General features: G+C 30.5%; 1 long non-coding RNA gene across 1 annotated transcript; it reads left to right on the forward strand.

Moving 5' to 3' along the window:
• The first annotated feature begins 3941 nt into the window (after window positions 1-3941).
• On the forward strand, window positions 3942-5206 carry LOC148803337 (uncharacterized). The gene is made up of 3 exons (XR_016081428.1): window positions 3942-4076; window positions 4235-4316; window positions 4604-5206. It is a non-coding gene; the product is annotated as an uncharacterized LOC148803337 (long non-coding RNA).
• The last annotated feature ends 2698 nt before the right edge of the window (window positions 5207-7904 follow it).

Raw genomic sequence — 7904 nt, forward strand, 5'->3', positions numbered from 1 at the left:
GACGAATAATCTTACACTACTTTTATCATCTAAATTGTTTTCTTTTGAATCACCCCTTGTATTGCAATTGCAAGAGAACAATTGAATTTTATAATTGAATAATTTATTTAAGATGTTTATAAAAAAGAATTTCACATTAAATGACTTTGCTAAAATTTCCTATTTTCATTTTCTTTTGTTAAGATTGGAATTAGAAGGTAAATGTGATATAGCCATATAGGATGTGCAATTATTACCACAGGGTTTATTAATTTTACCATTAAGGGGGACATTTGAGACTGGTGTGTTTCACGACCATTCCGTTTTACAAGCAATTCGTTTCATCTATTTTTTTGAGAAACACAAAATAACAGGATACAAACTAACTAGATGTTTAAAGTGATTTGGCTTAATATTATAACTAGCAGGGACCCGTGCGATGCACGGGATTTATTAAGCGAAAGTTAAATAATAGAAATGATCATTTACTAAAATACCCCTTGTAATTTCATAGATTTACTAAAATTTACCCTACAGCTAAAATTTTACTAAAACACCACTTATAATTTGCAATGGATTTAATCAATCTCCCATTAGATGACAATGGAAAATGACAATGTTGACCCTAATGTTCATTTAAATAAATTTAATCAAAAGAAAATAAAAATAAAAATACCATTTTCTCCCTTTACAAGACACGGGCAACCACTCTATTGGCTATATTTGGTTAATTTTGTTTTTTGTACAAAAAAAAGTGTTAAGGGTATTTTTGGATTAAAAAATCATGGGCCTAATGGCAAAATAAACACTCCTTAATGAAAGGTTGATTAAGTAAATAAGTTGTAAAATATATGAGATGTTTTAATAAAATGAAAACTATAAGGTATGTTTAAGTAAATATGTAAAACTATAAGATGTGTTCTAGTAATGACCCTAATAGAATCACATAAGAGTGTACTATTGTTTTATATTTTTAACTTTTTAAACATTTAATAATTATTCATATTTTATATACTAATTTTAATAATTTTTTATAATACAAAAATAATAACAATTAATTTCAATTAGATTTATTCATCAAACTGATGAAACTCACCAACCTGATCAACTTGACCTGAGTTGGTCGATTTTCTATTATTTTAGGTCAGCTTTGGTTAAAAAATTTCCCAATTCGACTAAGTTGGATAAATTTCACTTTGGCCATTTGTAAACCAACCAAAATCAAACGACCTAACCATGGATATATATTAACATTTTATATTGTAAATATAAATTTTAATATGAAAAAGTGGGAAATTTCCCATATTTCTTAATCTAAAATGTTTAATATCAAAATATAATTTTTTTAATAATTACACTTTAATTTTTAAAATGTAATTTAATTTTTAAATTTATATCTTTTGAACCGACTAACCAAACCAAAAAATCAACCTAAACCAATCCAACTTGAATGGATCAATTTTCACAAAAAGGTTAGTCGCGCGTTTCAGCTAACCAACTCCCCAACCTGACCAAGTCAATTTGGTCGGCCAAATAGCCTACGACCAAACTGAACCAACTCATGAACGCTCATAATTTCAGTTAAATTAATAGTCTCATCTCTGATAAATAACAATAGTTTAATCTCCAATAATTATTCAAAATTTATAGCAAAAATGCATAATTATTGAAAATATATTGATAATGAAAAAACTACAATAATTACAAAAATACAATAAGTACTAAAAATATATTAACTTAGTCAATAAATACTATAATCTCAAATAATTGTTTAATCTCTAATAAAAATTAATCAATAAGTTATAACAAAAATACAAAAATAAAATAAATACAATAAGTACAATACATTGAATTTAAAAATTTCACTAATAGTAGTTTAATCTCCAATAACTATTGAAAGTTTTCTATTAAATAGCAAAACAAAATAAATTTATACATAATCATTGAAAATACATTTTTCACAAAAACAATAAATAATTACTGAAATACAATAAATATTAATTATAGTATATATAATTACATAATAAATACAAATTAAGAGTTTAAAATTATTATTAATAAAATTTAATTTTTTGAAAGTTATTTTCTCGAATTATTACTTGATATAAGTGAAATTAGTTATTTACAATATTATTTAAAAATAGTAAATTATTATTAATTTCAATATTACGTTATAGTTATTTTTCTACCTTTCAGAATTTTTTAAATTTATTACATAATTTCTTTATTTTAATTATTTAAAATCTAGTTATGTTAAATATTTTGTTATTTACAATACCTAGTTTTTTAAATACTTAAATAATATGTAAAATTTTTAAATTTTTAAATATTAGTTCTTTATGGAATTTAATTATCCATGAAAACATAATTTATACTATTATTACATAATTTCATTATTAATTTTGTAATATATTAAATTATTATTAATTTCAATATTATGTTATACTTATTTTTCCGCTTTAAAGAAATATTTCAAATGTATTACATAATTTCATTATTTTAACAATTTAAAACCTAGTTATGATAAATATCTAGTTATTTAAATATTTAATTTTTTTGTTATTTTAATTTTATTTACTTAAAGTTATTACATACTATTAAATGTTTGAAAAACATTTAAATTGATGATCCAGAAAAACATAATTTAAATTGTTAGTACATAATTTCATGATATATTTTGTAAAAAATATAAAATTATTTATTAGATAATTTCGTTATTTTAACTATTTATAATATAGTTATGATAAATATTTAGTTATTTAAATATTTAATTAATTTATAAATCATTTAAATTTTTTTATTTGAATTTTATTTATTTAAAGCTATTACATATTATTAAATATTTGAAAAGCATTTAAATTGATAATCCGGAAAAACATAATTTAAATTGTTAGTACATAATTTCGTGATATATTTTGTAAAAATATAAAATTACTTTTGTGTTTTTAATAAATATTTTGAAGTTATTATATAATTTTGTTAGAATATTTAAATAATTCTTAAATTTTTTAGTCCAAACTTTCTTTAGATAGATATAGATAAAAAGGAGGGGAGAGGATAAATAGGAATTAGAGATAATTTAGGAGATAAACTCTCTATAAATTAGAGATAATTGTGGAGATAAATAACAATTAGAGATAATCCTGGAGAAAGTGGGGGAGGTAGTTTAGGATAAATTTTAGGAGAAGAGATTATTTAGGTGATTGGAAAAGTGCATCTCATTGGTTGTTTCAAAAATGACATGGAATAAAAAAAACAAAAGAGGAAAAAAAAAAGAAAAAAGAAAAAATTCTTGACCACTTTGTATCATCGCAAAAAGTAATAGATAAATAGATAGATAATGACAACTGTGTATCATCGCAAAAAGTAATCAACTTTTTCAAATTTCAATATACTATGTCATCGGGGTGATTCAAGAAACAAAAATTTGGCATTTCAAGAAACCCCACTTTTCCTGAATCCCAAAGCTAATTATTACAAAAATGTTTTCTTAAAAAATAGGGCTACAAAATACTGTTTTTTTACCGATTTTGTTTATTTGTTGATGTGGCATGCAAGACATATCAGCGAAAATGGATTGGTCATGAAACACACTAGTCCCAAACGTCCCCTAAACAGGGACAACAGATTTTCTAGTAATATGTTATTTAGTAGTTATGACTGCAGCCTATGACAAATTAATATACCCAATGTTTTAAAAAACGACCCGAAATCGGAACTGTTCTGTCCATCGGTTTTCGGGTTGGTGGGTCGATCGTCCGGTCCAAATGGATGGTCTATTCTGATAAAATAAATTTAAAAATAAAAAAATATTTAAAATTTAAAAACAACCAAAACCATTGAATGGATCGAATGGGTCGACAGTTTGACTGACCAGGTCAATGAATCATTGACCGATTCAACAGTTTTTGGCCAAAGACCGGGTTTGGAATAAAATAGAACCAATTGTCTGGATGGTTCCTAGGCCAAACGGTCTAGCTCGTATGGGGGAATGGCCATTCCCGACCCCTCCCCAGAGAGATTGGGAGAGCCGAACAGGGAGAACTCCATTGCCATCTTCCATCGCCAAACTGAGAGCCGAACCAACCTCCGGCGAGGTAAGATCACTGTTAAACCATTACCCTCCTCCTCCTTCTTCTTCTTCGAAATCAACGGCGAGCTGAACCAAACTCCATCGCCATATTCTTCTTCCTCTCCTCCTCTTCCTCATTCTTCCTTTTTTTTTTCACTAACTGACTGATTTTATCTTTTGCAGATCTGCTCTTACCCTTTTTTGGGATCGATCTACTTCTTCACTGTTACCATTAACGGTTTTTCACACCAGATCTAGGCAATCGGTGAATATAGTTGGGATCTGCTCCTATTTTTTTTCTGCGATTCATTCTTTGGAACCCTTGTTCAATATGATTAGTTCAATATGCTAAAGCAGATTCTCATTCTTTGGAACCCTTGTTCCTTCTCATCCCTTTTCCCCCTTATTTTTTAATCATCAGTGAATCGCCTTAGCTACTCCATACATTTTATTTGTTTCATGAGTTGTGTCATGTCTGAATGACTTTTAATCTAATACTACTTATTGAATGAACTTGTCATCTCACCAACATTTCACAATTGCATGTTTCAGGTATATTCTCTATCAAGAGATGAGGGAGTTCCATTTTCATCCGCATCTGGAGAAGAGTGCATCCGAAACACAAGGTTCCAGCGAATGCAGTGTGGCTGTGTTCAACCATCTGCATTCTTCTTGGACTACCTATATTGAAAGTTAATGTGGTCACTGCAATAACTTCCATATGCACAATAGGATGGGTTGGTGGATATGCTGTTCCAATTTTTGCAAGGATGGTCATGGCTGAGAAGAACTTCAAGCCAGGGCCATTTTATCTGGGCAAAGCAAGAAGGTCAATTTGCTTGATAGCCTTCTTGTGGATCTGTTATACCTGTTCAGTCTTCTTATTGCCAACTTTCTATCCCATCACCTGGAACACATTCAACTATGCACCTGTGGCATTGGGTGTAAGTTTGGGTTTAATAATGCTTTGGTGGTTTCTGGATGCAAGGAAATGGTTCAAGGGTCCTGTTAGAAACGTTGATATTCCTAATGGGAAGGTTTAATTTCTTCATAAATTTGCTTCTGTTTGTTAACGTTCCCATCAAATGAATGTTTTCTTGATTAAGTTAATGAATTGATTACTGATTATTGAAAAAAAAGTTCCCACCAAATGGAAAAAGTCATAGGGTCTAATTTTCTGTTATTGTAGTTGACAGGTCTTTCTTGTGATTCTTTTAAAGCATTAACAGGGGCCGAATTGAAAATTTTGGTTGATTCCGATTCCAGTTTCTAATTGAACCAAACAGTAGGAATCGGAATCTGATTTTGATTCCGATACTGAATCAAACAGATGCCAGGAATGGACCATTCTTATTCCGATTCCAATTCCAACTGTGAACCAAACGGGCCAGTGATTCTCTAACAAAGCAATTCTGATTACGAATCGATTTTTAAAACCTTAGTATCAATTTCGATGGTCATAACCGCTGCTATTAATGGAGCTAAAGCAGTGTTCAGAAGAGCTCAGATATTTTACAAACCAGTGGTTCTCTAACAAACTGCCATATTTTCCCATTGCCTTGTCACCATGAGATGAGGCAATAGATATTTTCTACAAACAAAAATTTTGTTCATATAACATCTAGCCATATATTGAGAATATCTCATACATTTATATTTAATTTATAGGAAAATAGATATTCTCAATACAGGGCGGGATTCCCATACTTATCTACAGAAACTTTGCTTGTAGAGAATCCTGTGGCCTATGAGATGAAGTACTCTTTAAACAATCAGCTTGAGGATTTAAATGATGGTGGAAAAATGACTTTTTTTTTTTATAAAAGTTAGAATTAAAAACATAAATAATTCTAATAGCCAAAACTAATGGTTTTAATAAGTGAAATACTAAAACTGATATATGGTACAGTCATGATATTAGTTGGGACCCGTTGAATGGTTGGTATTGATCTTAAAATGTCAGACATGTGGGTGTCCCCAAACCCTCAGACATGTGGGTGTCCCCAAACCCGTATATGGGCCCTCTTTCCCTCCACCCAAGACGCTCCATTTTGTAATAATTTATTGGGTTTCTATGGTATAAGGGCAACTTTTGTGGTTTAATATTAATAAAAGTAATATAATTAAAAAATTTTTAAAAATAGGTTAATTTTTTAAAAATAATATCAATAAAGGGCAAAAATAATGTTCATCTTCTACTTCTTGTCCTTTGTTCATCAAAACCGTCGCCTGCCACCACCCGCCACCGCCTCCGGCAACGTTGCTAGAGGTGGCGGCGACGGTACTGGTGGTTTCTTTATCCACCTCCGCCCACCTCCGCCTCCACCTCCAGCAACGTTGTCGGAGATGGGTGGAGATAGAGGTGGCAGCGGCGGCGAGCAGAGGAATAACCACTAGTGTCGCCGCCGCCACCTCCGGCAACGTTGTCGGAGGTGGAGGTGGCGGTGGGTGGTGGCGGGTGGTGGCGGACGGCAGCTCTGATGAACAAATGGCAAGAAGAAGAAGATAAATAGTAATAGTATTTTTGTCCTTTATTGATATTATTTTTAAAAAGTTAACATATTTTTAAATATATTACTTTTATTGATATTAAACCCCAAAAGTAGTCTTTATATGCTATTACCCCTATATATATATAGTACAAATATGCAAAATATAAGGTCTTACACTCTACATGTTTGTATTTGTACTCTTTCCAAATTAAACTAATCCTAACATTCCACGGTCGTATATCCTTTCTTCCCCATACATAAGGTAGTAGTTATCTAGCTGGTGAGCTTCACCTCCACAACATTGATAAAAATGGAACCAAGCCAATAGGCAATAGCTAGAGACTTGTAGAGAAAACAAACAACTTTTCCACAAGAGTTTTGAGTAAGGCCACCAACTGCACCGCCTCCATGCATTGACCTTCCTAAAGCTAAAGCTAAAGGCATAGAAATTTATTTTAACACAATCCAGATTCACGGGTTTCCATTTATGCCATATCCCCACACCCATTCTTTATTAATTAAGTACTGTATGAGGATTGTGACATGGTTACTATTAAGATTCTCGCTTTTTCATAGATTCTCCTTAATTAGATTTACCTAAGGCTTATTTGGGAAGAGTGCAAATACAATATAAATATGTACAGCGTAAATACAATATTTAGAAATACCCTATATAAGGTTTTACGCTGTACATATTTGTATTTACATTCTTCCCAAGGCTCAGTCTGGAAGGAGTACAAATACAAATGCAGACAGTGAAAAACCTTCTATTTTGTGTATTATTTTGTATATATTTGTATTTATACTCCTTTCAAATTGAATTTAATTGGAAGGAATATAAATACAAATATATATAATATAAATACATACAAAATAATACACAAAATAGAAGGTTTTTCACTGTCTGCATTTGTATTTGTACTCCTTCCAAATGGAGCCTAAAAGAACAAGGTCTTCCCACCATCCAAGAGCCCTATTTGCATAAAAAAATGGGTTGGGGATGCTGGGTTCAAGGATCATCGAGATTCTAGCTTGATTTGCTTAACAAAGCTACAATCCTGAAAATGTGGATGGAATCCTCCAACTCATTGGCATAAAATTAAAGGGCGTTTAGTTTTTAGTCCATTTTATTCATAGTGGAATTTGGCAATATGAAAGTTTTAGCATCCAAATTCCCTATTATACAATAATTTAAAATTTTGAAGGAGAAATCAATTCCCAACAATTGAGGCAGAAAAAGCAATAAAGGGATTCAAATCTATGGCAATTCCCATAATGGCAGAAAAAGCAATAAAGGGATTCAAATCTATGGCAATTCCCATAATGGCAGAAAAAGCAATAATGGGATTCAAATCTATGAC

This window comes from Nelumbo nucifera, chromosome 1 (genome assembly GCF_055504915.1).
Source record: "Nelumbo nucifera cultivar China Antique chromosome 1, China Antique-T2T, whole genome shotgun sequence".
Taxonomy (NCBI): Eukaryota; Viridiplantae; Streptophyta; class Magnoliopsida; order Proteales; family Nelumbonaceae; genus Nelumbo; species Nelumbo nucifera.